At 39.3% G+C, this 13,874-nt stretch overlaps 1 long non-coding RNA gene and 3 other non-coding genes across 4 annotated transcripts; 3 read left to right on the forward strand and 1 right to left on the reverse strand.

The window, feature by feature from the left end:
• The first annotated feature begins 862 nt into the window (after positions 1-862).
• On the forward strand, positions 863-934 carry trnaw-cca (transfer RNA tryptophan (anticodon CCA)). Its single transcript has one exon. It is a non-coding gene; the product is annotated as a tRNA-Trp (tRNA).
• Positions 935-5,543: 4,609 nt separating this feature from the next.
• trnas-aga (transfer RNA serine (anticodon AGA)) lies at positions 5,544-5,625 on the forward strand. The gene has a single exon. It is a non-coding gene; the product is annotated as a tRNA-Ser (tRNA).
• Positions 5,626-5,917: 292 nt separating this feature from the next.
• Positions 5,918-6,000, forward strand: trnal-cag (transfer RNA leucine (anticodon CAG)). The gene has a single exon. It is a non-coding gene; the product is annotated as a tRNA-Leu (tRNA).
• Positions 6,001-11,443: 5,443 nt separating this feature from the next.
• Positions 11,444-11,865, reverse strand: LOC128523954 (uncharacterized). The gene is made up of 3 exons (XR_008360479.1): positions 11,813-11,865; positions 11,657-11,690; positions 11,444-11,493 (listed from the first exon to the last, which is right to left on the reverse strand). It is a non-coding gene; the product is annotated as an uncharacterized LOC128523954 (long non-coding RNA).
• Between the last annotated feature and the right edge of the window lie 2,009 nt (positions 11,866-13,874).

Genomic DNA, 13,874 nt, shown 5'->3' on the forward strand with positions numbered 1-13,874 from the left:
AGCCCCTTCTCTTTGTTGCGTTTAGGAAATCGTGTATGAATCTGCATTAATAACCTTGACCTCTCACAGCATAGCTTTGCTTGCAAGCAAAGAAGTTTGCACTTTTTTTCATCAAGAGCTTGCTTCTTCGATTTTTTGGTCGATGTAGACATGGTTGTGTTGTTGGGGCAAAGCTCGGAGCAGGGTGCCAAAATGAAGGCTACAGGTTCTGAGCTGAACTTCCTTTTCACGGATGCTGAAAATTTTTTTTAAAGTATCCCAGCACATGTTTGATTGCTGAAGTCAAGGAATCAGCTTCTATTTGACGATTGGGTATGAAAAGTTGTCTTTGTATATGATTCATAGGTTCATTTCATCTTTCTGTCTGTATTTTGCAGCATTGCCCATAGATGGTTATAGAGGTTGCTCTCTAAACTGCTTTCCTGTTTTGCTAAGGTAAAACGTGAACGTGGTTTCTGACTGAAGCCTAAAAATCCTGAACTTAAGCCAACCGATACACTTGCGTGTATTGGAAAGATCCAATAAGATCCCAGTACAGATTCGAATGCAGAAAAAGGCCTCACTTGGTGTTTGACAAAATATGCCAGAAATCTGGTCATTTCGTTTGATTCTATGGTTCATTTTACATGCTGCACAGTGAGGCAAAGAAAAAGGCTTATTTTGAGGAGGAGGTCAAGTCATGGCTGTCAATTGTCCTGAGTTCCCCGAATCTGAGCATCTCCATCTTGAAGCTTGGACAACTTGGAGATTCAGGTACAAGTTGTCACACTCACACTGCCATTTGATCACGAAAAATGCTCTTGATATCCATGGAGGGGGGGAATCAGACAGGTTATGCAATAAGCTTCTGCTGGCAAAGTAGGACCTCGTGGCGCAACGGTAGCGCATCTGACTCCAGATCAGAAGGTTGCGTGTTCAAATCACGTCGAGGTCATGAGCTGCTCCCTGTGTGTGTTGCTAGCTTTTTTGAACAGGTTCATGGTAGAATTTTAAATTTCATCCAATGTCTATGATGACCATGCATGTTTGTGTCAACCTCTTGATAAAAGATGACAGCGCTCAGGTAACAACTCATTGACCTAATTACTAAAAAAAACTTATACGTAAGAAATAAATATGAATAAAAAGAAATACAAAAGTCTTTCGGTTTGCAAACTGTAGTGGGTCGAGTGTGTCCGGTAGTGAAGAAATGATGAAGTCTCTGACAAGGCGCTCAAGGCACTTCATCACTACTGAGGTGAGGGCTACAGGGCGATAATCGTTGAGGAAAGCAGGATGAGGTTTCTTCGGGACAGGAACAATGATAGACTCTTTGAAGCATGTGGGGATTACCGACTGAGAAAAAGAGATGTTGAATATCTCAGTAAACACAGATGCTAGCTGGTCTGCGCAGGCTCTGAGAATACGAGCTGAGATGCCGTCTGGTCCTGCTGCTTTCCTGGTGTTCACTCTCTTGAAGGCTCTTCTCACGTCGTGCTTCTCACGTTAGCGCCGCTAGCATTAGTGCGCTAGCATTAGCATCTCTAGCGTCTTTAGCTGCAGCCTTGAAGCGAGCATAGAATGTGTTCAGCTGGTCAGCCAGAGTCACGTCCGCGTTTGTCATACCGGTTGTTGCTGTTTTATAGTTCGTTATTGTCCTTAGTCCCTGCCACAGGCTCCTAGAGTCACTCTACTGTTGGAGTTGTGACTTTAGTTTCCGTAGGTAGCGCTGCTTCGCTTCTTTCACCGTTTTCCGCACAATATATGACGCAGCTTTGTACGGGTCCATGTCCCCCCACGCAAGTCCTGCGTTGTAGGCAGCGGTGCAAGATCTCAGAGCGTCGCTGATGGTTTTATCCACCCACGGCTTCTGGTTGGGAAACGTCCCGATAGTCTTTTTCTCCACGGTATCCTCCGCTAGTTTCCCGATGAATCCCACAACCATTTGCGTAAACATGCTGATGTCATCGGAGCTGTTTCTAAACATGTCCCAGTCTGCGTCATCAAGTGCATCCTGTAACGCGGCCACTGATTGGTCCGTCCAGGGCGCGACCTCCCTCTGAACCCGCACTTCCTGTTTCAGCCTTTGTTTGTATTTTGGCATGAGGAAGATAGCGGCATGGTCAGATTTACCAAACGGTGGATGAGATTGTGCCTTGTAGCCGTCCTTGACTGTAGTGTAGCAGTGGTCCAGTGTCCTTTTGCCCCTGGTGGGACAGGTGATATGCTGATGAAAGTTTGGCGCTTCGCGTTTAAGATTGGCACTGTTAAAGTCCACCGCCACAATAAGCGCAGTGTCACGGTGTTGTGTCTGGTGCTGTGTGAGTATATAATATTTATATAAATTGAAGTGCAGTGTGTAGTGCAATCTTGGGCAATTGGGCCATGTATAATTTGCAATATAGCTAATGACCTAAGGATACACAAGACTGTAAACTTGGCTAATCAGAAAGCTTGTGCATTGTGTGACCTTAACCCATGAGCTGTTAATGGTCAGACATAAAGCAAAGATTTCTTTTTTTCCACAGAAACCAGTCTGACCTGCATAGCAACAGAAGTGCACAGTGAGAGGCACTGCTGGGATTCAAACCCAGGATCTCCTGTTTACTAGGCAGGCACTTTAACCAAATTAGCCACAGCGCCATAGCCATAGAACCTTCGACTCTCGCATATTGCCACAAACTCGTATCTGAGATGCTCCGGCACAGGAACTTGACTATCAAGCTAAGATTGTCTCCATTGGCATGCAGCATGATAGGACCATGAATGAAGTCCCACAGTGCTATACCATGCTTCACAGAGCACGCCAAAACTGCCAGTCATGGTATTTCAACTCAGGTTGTTCCAAGTTCATTGCAGCCAAAGATCATGCCTGTTGCAGTAGATTTCAGGCTTGCAAAAATGAACAAACTTCAAACACAAGGTATGTTATATATTTGCAACTGGCATACAGTTTACAGCCAAAAACAAAACAAAACAAAAATATATATATATATCCATATATACTAGCTTATTGACAGCCATTGTCTTCATTTAAATGTGAATAAATGTAAGTCGGTAGAGTGAAACGTCCCACATATAAAAAGTCACACTTGTGTGGAAGCAAACATCAGGCAAATGTTCCACGGCTACTCAGAAAATGATTCAATTCTTGCAAATCAAAATGCCAGTGTTCGTTCACATCTGTGGGAGGAATAGAGCTACCTTGCTTGAGCTCCATGGACAGGTGTCTACCTGTGGAAAACACATGAAAACTGAGCAGAAACCCTGTCTGAAAGCAAGATACCCTGCCACAACCTGAGCCCACAAGCACTTAAGCCTTGAGTTCCTCATGCAGTTGGACCCAGACCTTGTCTGGTGCACCAAGAGATGAAACTCACAATAAGCACTGCTGGGATTTGAACCTGGGATCTCCTGTTTACAAAACAGGTGCTTTCACCAGCTATGCCACAGTGCCAACAGACTGGGTGGCACCTTGGGCATGACCCAGCACTTTTAACCGAGATTCTGTTGGCCAAGACTTAATCTGATTGCAATGCTAAAATTTCCTCCATCCGCATGCAGACCCTGCTGAGCTAGTGAGACGCGTACTCAACCAGCGATGCCATGCAAATGCTTTGATGTTTGTTTGCCCATCCTAACTTTGATTTCGGCTTGATAAGATCCCAAAACGAGTGAAAATCCTCAAAAAAATGTCAAGTTTTAGATCTGTAAATGGCACACAAACCACAGCAAACAAGGTTATGGCTGATCTCCAGCCATAGTCCTAACAAGCATATCACAACAGTCAGGGGAGAGGAAATAAAATCCACATGCCATGTACATCTAAAAGCAAGCAAGCGTTCATCAGATTGCTGTTGTGGACTTTGGCTCTTTGTCCCATAAGGATTGCGTGAATCAATGTCGTAACCTTTTGTTGAAGCTGGAGTTAAGCTGAGGCCTTGATTTGGGACAAATGGGCAGAAACGTGTGGAAAACAATGATATTTCTTAAATTCAGCAGACAAATCATTCAATCAAATATGGCACATGGGAAAGTGCATCTTAAACAGGAATTCCTGACTAAAGATTTCATTTTAGACATGGGGTGTGGATGAAAAGAGGGTAACAAGTTAGTGACTCTGGCGGGACTCAAACCCACAACCTTTGAATAGCTCCACAGCTGAGTCTAAAAGTCCAATTCGCTATCCATTGCGCCACAGAGCCAACCAGAGTGGGGTTTTTTTTCAGGCCCTCCAAGATTCATGGATGCTCGAGTTCATTAGGCAGATGCTTTTCTGTTGCTACTAATCAAATTCCACCAAATGCAAACAACTATGGCAGGTGGTGATCCCACAAGCTGTCAACAGCGTCGAGAGAATGCCTTGATTTCACCATGGAATTTGCCACAGAACCCTGTCTGACTTGCAAAGTTATTCAACTCTGGCTGTAAGAAAGGGATAGCTTTCGCACCAACAGATGATTGTTGCAGTAGACACTGCTTGGATAGCACTGTAGCATGGAGGCCTCATCATATACACACTAGAGTAAGCGCTAGATAACATATTAAATAAGGTATCTTCTTATCACCCATAGATTGAACGTTTAGTGGTGTAAGGTCCTACAAATCCGAGACATCATGTTACCACACGAATGACGATTTGGCAGCAGCATTATTCTGTTGCGTTTCTGTGAATGCGCCTCATACACTTGATTTGATGCTTGCAAATGTCCCCACCATCTAAATAATCGCAACCACAGGTCAAATTATATGTCAAAAGAAGGCAGACAAACCAATGCAAATGCAAGAAAATATCTGCTCTAGTCATCGTCCCAATAGACAAATGTTTAAAGGTGTGGTGAAAAGAATTGCAGTCGCAATGTAGCTCATGACCGGATCATAATGTTGACAGCAGTTGCGCTAGGGATACACAAGATAGGACTCTAATCTTGGCTAATCAGAAAGCTTGTGCATTGTGTGACCTTAACCCATGAGCTGTTAACGGTCAGACATAAAGCAAAGATTTCATTTTCTTCACAGAAACCAGTCTGACCTGCATAGCAACAGAAGTGCACAGCAAGAGGCATTGCTGGGATTCGAACGCTTCGGTTCACCTCTCCTGGGATCTCCTGTTTACTAGACGTCTCTGAACATGGTTGTGTTGTTGAGGCAAAGCACTGAGCTGGGTGCCAAAATGAAGGCTACAAGTTCTGAGCTGAACTTCATTTTCACAGATACTGAAAAATTCTTTTGAGATGTTCCACCGCATGTTTGAATGCAGAAGTCAAGGAATCAGCTTCTGGTTGACGATGGAGTATGAAAAGTTGTCTTGTTTATGATTTATAGGTTTATTTCATCTTTCTCACTGTATTTCGCACCATTGCCCATAGATGGTTGCTGAGGCTGCTCTCTAAACTGCTTTGCTGTTTTGCTAAGGTAAAACGCGAACATGGTTCCTGTCTGAAGCCTAAAAATCCTGAACTTAAGCCAACCGATACACTTGCGTGTATTGGAAAGATCCAAGGCTTGCTTTTGGGGAGGAAGTCTATTCAACCACAGGCCCACGCTAAGTTCGCACACGTGGTGTAGTCGTAGCCGAGTGGTTAAGGCGATGGACTAGAAACCCATTGGGGGCTCCCTCCGCAGGTTCGAATCCTGCTGATTACGTCTGTTATTTTGCACAAGAAAGACATGTTGCAACTCATTGTGTTGTGGCTGTGATTTATAACAAATTTCCTCATGCCCTTAATAGTTGGTGCTTTCTCGAAGACATAATAGTGACATCCTGGCCCCTTTTGATCCGCAATAGCTGCTGCTTTGTTGGAGAAATCCTGTCACCCCTTCCCAACGTTGAATTGTCTTCCAATGACAAGCTGCCCGTAAACATCCGATCGGTTATATGAGTGCGTGGACAGCGACCTGTAATCCGTGCAAGACGTGACTTTCTAGAGCCTGCCGTGTCAGGATGGCCGAGCGGCCTAAGGCGCTGCGGTCAGGTCGCAGTCTCCACTGGAGGCGTGGGTTCAAATCCCACTTCTGACAAGAGCCCCTTCTCTTTATTGAGTTTAGGAAATTGTGTATGGATCTGAATTAACAACCTTGACCTCTCACAGCATAGCTTTGCTTGCAAGCGAAGAAGTTTGGACTTTTCTTCATCAAGCGCTTGCTTCTTCGATTTTTTGGACGATGTAGACATGGTTGTGTTGTTGAGGCAAAGCTCGGAGCAGGGTGCCAAAATGAAGGCTACAGGTTCTGAGCTGAACTTCCTTTTTACGGATGCTGAAAAATTCTTTTGAGATGTCCCAGCACATGTTTGATTGCTGAAGTCAAGGAATCAGCTTCTCTTTGACGATTGGGTATGAAAAGTTGTCATTGTTCATGATTCATAGGTTCATTTCATCTTTCTGTCTGTATTTTGCAGCATGGCCCATAGATGGTTGAAGACATGTCCCAGTCTGCGTCATCAAGTGCATCCTGTAACGCGGCCACTGATTGGTCCGTCCAGCGCGCGACCTCCCTCTGAACCCGCACTTCCTGTTTCTCCCTTTGTTTGTATTTTGGCATGAGGATACGGTGGCCCTGAAATGCAAAACAAATTAACAAATCTGAAACAAAAAAACAAAACCCAAAACAAAATAACAAATTTAAAACCAAATTAACAAATCCGAAAACAAAAAAACAAAACCCAAAACAAAATAACAAATTCAAAACCAAATTAACAAATCCGAAAACAAAAAAACAAAACCCAAAACAAAATAACAAATTCAAAACCAAATTAACAAATCCGAAAACAAAAAAACAAAACCCAAAACAAAATAACAAATTCAAAACCAAATTAACAAACCCGAAAACAAAATAACAAAACCCAAAACTAATTTGCTATTTTGTTTTGGGTTTTGTTGTTTTGTTTTTGGTTTTGTTATTTTGCTTTGGGTCTTGTTGTTTTGTTTTCAATTTTGTTGTTTTGTTTTTGTTTTAGTCATTTTGTTTTCGGATTTGTTAATTTGGTTTTGAATTTGTTAATTTGTTTTCCGTTTTGTTACTTTTTATTGCACTTCTCGGCCAGATATAAACCGGAAAAGGTAGGTATAGTTGGCGAATGAAATTCTTATCGCTGATTGGACGAGACATCTGTCACTCAAGATATACAGGAAATAGGAACTTGTTTCTCTATCTTTGTTTCTTGTGTGTTCTGCTTCACTTTAAACCATTTTTTCAAGAAAATAATGAACTTTTCCAGTAGAAAGCAAGGAAATGGAATTTATTCAAAGTTACTTTGAGGACGGACACTCGTATGCCGTGATTTTGGATATGCTGATGGAATATCACGGTATAAAGATTAGTTTGCGAACTCTAAAAACACAACTGAAGAATGCAGGTATGTTTCGAAGACAAAATTATTCCAGTTTAAACGATGTCAGGAATGCCATAAGAGCAGAGTTGTGTGGACCAGGACAGTTGTTCGGTTACCGGACAATGTGGTTAGCGCTTCAGCAAAAACACAAGTTGCGTGTTAAACGTAATAATGTTATGCGGTTGCTGCAAGAACTTAACCCACGCGGGACAGAGCAGAGAACAAGTCATAGATTTGTACGACGTTCTTATCACTCCATGGGACCAAACTATCTGTGGCATGTGGATGGGTATGATAAACTGAAGCCATTTGGTTTTGCTATATCGGGATGCATTGACGACTTTTCGCGACGTGTCCTGTGGCTAATTTGTGGACAAAGTAACAATGATCCAGCTCTTATTGCACACAACTTTCTTACCACTGTACAACGCCTTGGCGTTGTCCCTATGAGACTACGAACTGACTGTGGAACAGAAAACGGTACACTGGCAGCAATACAGTGCACTCTCCGTCATCACCATACAGACTACTATGCAGGCTCAAGAAGCCGCATGTATGGTACATCAGTGAGCAATCAGCGCATCGAATCTTGGTGGTCCAGCTTTAGAAAATTAAAGTATGTGTTAATTTCATATTCTTGAGGAAGTCAGTAACATGATCATTTGTTTGACGCATTAATTTTATTATTATAACTAGTACAGTATGCCACAAAATATGCAGTACTGAAATGAAAAGATAAACAATATTACCTGGTCATCTGTGAGTTTATTTCTCCTGAAAGAAACTAACATATACAATATTTGCTTATGTACCACAGTATGCGCAATGTAAGTGTTCGAAGTGTGTGTGCAGGGCCTCGCTGTAGACAGTGTTAATATCGTTCACATACTGTAGATTCTCAAACATATTACAGAGCAAAGGTCGCTGCAGACTCCTGCAAAAGGAGTCCGCGAGTTTATATTGTACTGTATATTTTGGCCTATACCGTCCATTGTAACATTAATTTAAATTAAATATATTGTCTCACACAAAATTCATTAAAAGCAAATTATTGTATGAATTTTTATTTTTTATTTTTTATCTTTTGTGCTATAGGGCTCAGTTCTGGATAGACCTCTTTGGAGATCTCAGAAATGAAGGACATTTCAACGGCAGCAACAAACACTAGTGCCTGCTTCAGTTTTGCTTCCAAAATATTCTGCAGGCAGACTTGGATGAATGTGTATCATTTTGGAATAAGCACAGGATTAGGCCCTCTAGACTTGCAATGTGCCCTGGGGGGATACCAAATGAACTGTATTATCTACCACAAAGGTCAGCAAATATCTTAATTTAATATTATTAATAAGCTTGTTTAAAATACACTACACCTACAAAAGTCAATTGTGTACAATATAAATGTCTGCTAAATGCACCTTCTTACAGGTCAGGATCAAGGGACTGTGGCTTTGCTGTGGATGAAGTCGTGTTAGGTGCTTTTCCTGAATCAAGGTTGACAAATCAGTTATGTGGTGATGAAAACATTCATGAATATCTAGAATTTGTAATGGAACACAATCAGTTACACTGGCCAGAGAAATGGGAGGAAGCATTACAACTTTACTTCACAATGAAGGAAACAGCAGGTCTCTGAACATACGCATTCCTAAAGATGATTGTAGAAATCACTGAGTGCAACCCGAGAACCTTAATCAAAAACGAAACAATGCAGTACACAGAACGTATGGAGTAAATTTCACATCATAAGTATTGTAGTCATAAAAATAAAAGTGAATCATACAATTGAATACACAATAAAAAAAATCAATATTGTCATTTCTGTTGCCCTCAGTTCTTTGCTTCCGATTACAAGAATTATGAAGAGTTTCATCCTGCCTATGGACAGGATTAATGCGTTATTAAAAACTCTCACCATCGAAAGAGTAGCTGTCAGGTTAAAACAAGTGGAGTAAAAATGACTTTAACCTCATCCAAGGACTGCATAAAACTCTTTGCAATTCTTGTAATCATAAGCAAAGAATTTTATACAAAATAAAAAGTGAGATCAAGTGTCAAAGAAAGCTTTCAGATTCCAAAATCCATCTGTTTCTGAAAAAGACTGTATGTGTCTAAAAGTGGTAACTTGAGGGTGTTTGTGCATGTATTTGCCATCGGAAAGGGTGAACTGGCAAGAAACACAATGGATGGGAGTGGTGTAAGTCCAGCAGGCGGAAGTGAAGTCAGGCCAGTAGCAAACATCAGCACATCCTTCAGTGACACTTCAGTCTGGTGTTCTAAAACAACAAAATATGAATTGTGAAATTTGCAAAGATGAATCTGAATTTTTATAAAAGAAAAACGGCTTACTTTCATCTATTGGTTAAAAGATTTCTCAAGTTCACCAAAAAACAGAACATCTTTTTGTTAAACTACTAATGGCAAACCTTCACAGTCGAGGAGATAGTCTGACCAAAAGCAAAGTGTCTTGGATTCTTTTTGCCTCTGGTTGCTACCTGCTGGGCTGAGTTCTGGTTTAAATAGGTCTTCCAAATTAGATGCTGTCAGCTTCTTCTCAGTGTGGTAAAGAAAATGAGTCAAAACATGGGGATGCTTCTGGAGTGCTGTTAGAAACTCTAGGGTGGAAAGTCCATCTTTAAATCTGTTAAAGCAATCAGAGTTTAGTTTTTATTATTTTTTTTGTATATTAACAGGCTTGTAAATATTTTGTATTCATGCATTTAACAGTAAATTGTTTAGTGAAATAGTAATATTGTAAAATACTGTTAAGACCAATGCAGTTATAACTTTATATTTGTTATAAATATTAAACATTTACCAAGAATGTAATGTATATGTGTATTTTTGTAGTGAAGTGTACCTTTTAATTACACTGTGGTTTCTGTCAATCACATACCACTTGACATATTCTTCCACAATCTCATGTTTCTCCTCAATACTGTTCACAAGCGAGAACACCCAGCGGTCTGAAGCAGGGTGCTGTTTTTTAAAATCAGTTCTTGTAGTGACCCCAAAGTGGCTGCATTCTTAATCTAAAAAGAAAATTTGACTTGGTTAACATTGTTTAGGTTCAAGCAGGAAAAAGGAAAAGGAATTATTTCACTTCCTTTTTTCTTTCTTGAAAATGGAAGTGAAATAATTCAACATTTATTAAATACTTAAAAGCAATTTTGTCTTAGATTTGCTACTGATAATCCTAACACTTAACTCAAGTGATTAGTAGCAAGGTTACTAAAATACTTATGTTTATTTCCATACCTCTTGCAGCGTTTTTACTATACCCTCATCTGTGACATCTTTCAAAGTGGCACTAAAAGTGGTTTGGTTTACAATGTGGTTTACCAGGCCTTGTGAAAGAAAATGGGGCCCTGGTCCTTCATGAACTATTGACACAGCAATCATTTTTCCTGCCAAGAAATACTCATCCTCCCTAACAGCTGTCATAGAAAGTAAAGCCAAATCACACACTAAATAGGTTTGTTACACATACTGTATGACTTAATAAATAAACTTTATGTTAAATACATACCAACTGAATTGTATACCAGGTAACGACTACTGGGAGGTCCATCAAAAATGGGGCGATACTGTAGGCAGCTCATCAGCAAAGTAAGAAGTTCACGTCTTGGTCCACCTGTATCAAGAACCCCTTTAAATGTGCCAGCATCATCAGAGAACTTAACAAACATGTCAGTGAATTCTGAGTATGAGACACGTTTAAATCCTCTGACTGCCCCATCCCACACATTGGATCTCATGATGTTAAATCTGCTGACACGTTTTCGATCAATGGCAAGAGCCAGATTTGAAATAATGTCAGGAGCTGTTAAACTGTCTTGTACCCTAAAGAATGAAAACCATGAATGTTAAATCTATGTAATCAGTGTAATGTAGGTTTTGTATTTGGCAAACCAGCATTTTTTTGTAGCTTACTCTATTGGCTCTGGGAGGTCAAGACATTGTGCTGTGGCTACAAGCTCATCATCCTCTTCAGTAATCACAGGTGCATACACGTCCATGTATTCGCTAACAAAAAAGAAACATATTTAAAAAGAAATGCATGAATTTATCACCCCAAATACATAACAAAAAATAATAAAACAAACAAACCTGTAACATTGGTTTTCTTTTGCAACGTGGTCTGAAATACTTGGACGGTCATCCTCTGAATCTGAGAGCATTATCTTAAACCCAAAATCAAGCCTTATCAACAGATGTAATTTTATATTAAACTGTATCTACAGTGTATTAAAAAAGGCACCACAAGATATGATGAGGTAAGATACAAGGATCATACACAGGTAATGTTAGTCAGACTACTAAGTTTAAACTACTGATAACACTAACCTCTACAACACTTCCTGGCGATGGTTCCACATCACTAAAGATAGAAAAGAAACAGATTTAATCAGATGTTTATCACACTTAAGCACTGATATACAGTATCCCATTTGTTCTGTTTTAATAATGAACATAACATGACAAGATTAAAAAACAACTTACATTTTATTATTAATACGTTCTTCTGGTGTGCTTGTATGCCTGGGTCTTATTGGCTGAAAGAAGACTCATAATAATTAGTTTATACAAATATACAGTATATATTTTTAACAATTAAAAATCTATTTAATTCATTAATCTTATTTTACAAATAAACAAGTTTATTCTTAAATATGGCTTTCCAATTTCTGTTCTGAAGTCTTTTAGTGTAAAGGGCCTTGCTGTCCCTGGAATGTTAATGACATTGGAGCCATCTGGGTAGAGAAGGACGTAGGGTCCTTCCTCCATGTCTTTGTTAAAGTCTTTTATTTTTTTTTCAGCCATCATAAGGATATCATTTGCATTTATTTGTTGATCAATGAGTAATGGGAGTGTTTTTCCTCGTTGTGGTTTTAAGCAACCACTCTGTAGACACATTATACCAACATTAATCTGTAAAAGAAAAAAAATGTATCAACAATTTAGTAAATTTGCTATTCACAATTGTGTGAATATCCTTATATATTTATTATATATATACTGTACCTGTACTTTCTGCTGCTCTTGTTTGCTTCCTCTTTTCTTGCCCAATAAAAAATTTGTTCTTTCCATAGATTTTAGTTTTCGGTATTCCAAAAACTGATTTAAAGTGGGCGCAGATGAGTCTACGCCCCTACCTATGTAAGAATCTAATAATCAACTTTGCTCACAAACTTTCTCTCTCTCTCTCTCTCATTTTCATATATATATATACTATTTCCAATTTTTGTAAATATAGTGTGGGCCATAACTTTCCATACATAGGAAAAATACAATATTTTGAACATGTTTATTTTATGTTTCAGATACCCTAAAAATATGCGTTTGACAAAATAGCAACGAATTGAAATCATACTGATGGCTAGGTACAGTAGAAGTCGCATGGTTGAAACAAAATTTAACAAAAATCATGAAATAAACAGTGGGTGAAACATATTACAATGGTAACCATGTAGAGCATATTATATGAATAAATAGTTTTTTTTATAAAAATATTTATTTTCCTTATGTACGGAAAAGTATGGCCCACACTGTAGAAGACACGTTAAATCTATGCTATGCATATTTAGTCAAATCAGGAAACTTTTATTGTCATATTTACTATAGCAGTACACAGTAAAATGAGACAACGTTCATCCAGGACCATCGTGCTACATACAAACACAGAGCTAAGGACTAAAAAAATAGTATAACCTAGCCACATTTAGCCTATGCTAATACCTAACATCCATTGACTCCAGAGTAGTCGTTTTCTGCTGTGTCTCTTTTAAAAGCGAAAGATTTTTTCCACAAGAACTGCAAAAATTTGGCAGAACGCCATATTTGAAACCACAATAAGGACAGTACATGTTTGCACATTGATACACACGGACGAATCTACCACTACTACGGTACTTCCTGTATATCTTGAGTGACAGATGTCTCGTCCAATCAGTGATAAGAATTTCATTCGCCAACTATACCTACCTTTTCCGGTTTATATCTGGCCGAGAAGTGCAATACAAATTAACAAAACGGAAAACAAATTAACAAATTCAAAACCAAATTAACAAATCCGAAAAAACAAAATGACAAAACCCAAAACGAAATAACAAAACCAAAAACAAAACAACAAAACCCAAAGCAAAATAGCAAATTAGTTTTGGGTTTTGTTATTTTGTTTTCGGGTTTGTTAATTTGGTTTTGAATTTGTTATTTTGTTTTGGGTTTTGTTTTTTTGTTTTCGGGTTTGTTAATTTGTTTTTGAATTTGTTATTTTGTTTTGGGTTTTGTTTTTTTGTTTTCGGATTTGTTAATTTGGTTTTGAATTTGTTATTTTGTTTTGGGTTTTGTTTTTTTGTTTCAGATTTGTTAATTTGTTTTGCACTTCAGGGCCACCGTATGAGGAAGATAGTGGCATGGTCAGATTTACCAAACGGTGGACGAGATTGTGCCCTGTAGCCGTCCTTGACTGTAGTGTAGCAGTGGTCCAGTGTCCTTTTGCCCCTGGTGGGACAGGTGATATGCTGATAAAAGTTTGGCGCTTCGCGTTTAAGGTTGGCACTGT

This window comes from Clarias gariepinus, chromosome 5 (genome assembly GCF_024256425.1).
Source record: "Clarias gariepinus isolate MV-2021 ecotype Netherlands chromosome 5, CGAR_prim_01v2, whole genome shotgun sequence".
In the NCBI taxonomy this organism is placed as follows: Eukaryota; Metazoa; Chordata; class Actinopteri; order Siluriformes; family Clariidae; genus Clarias; species Clarias gariepinus.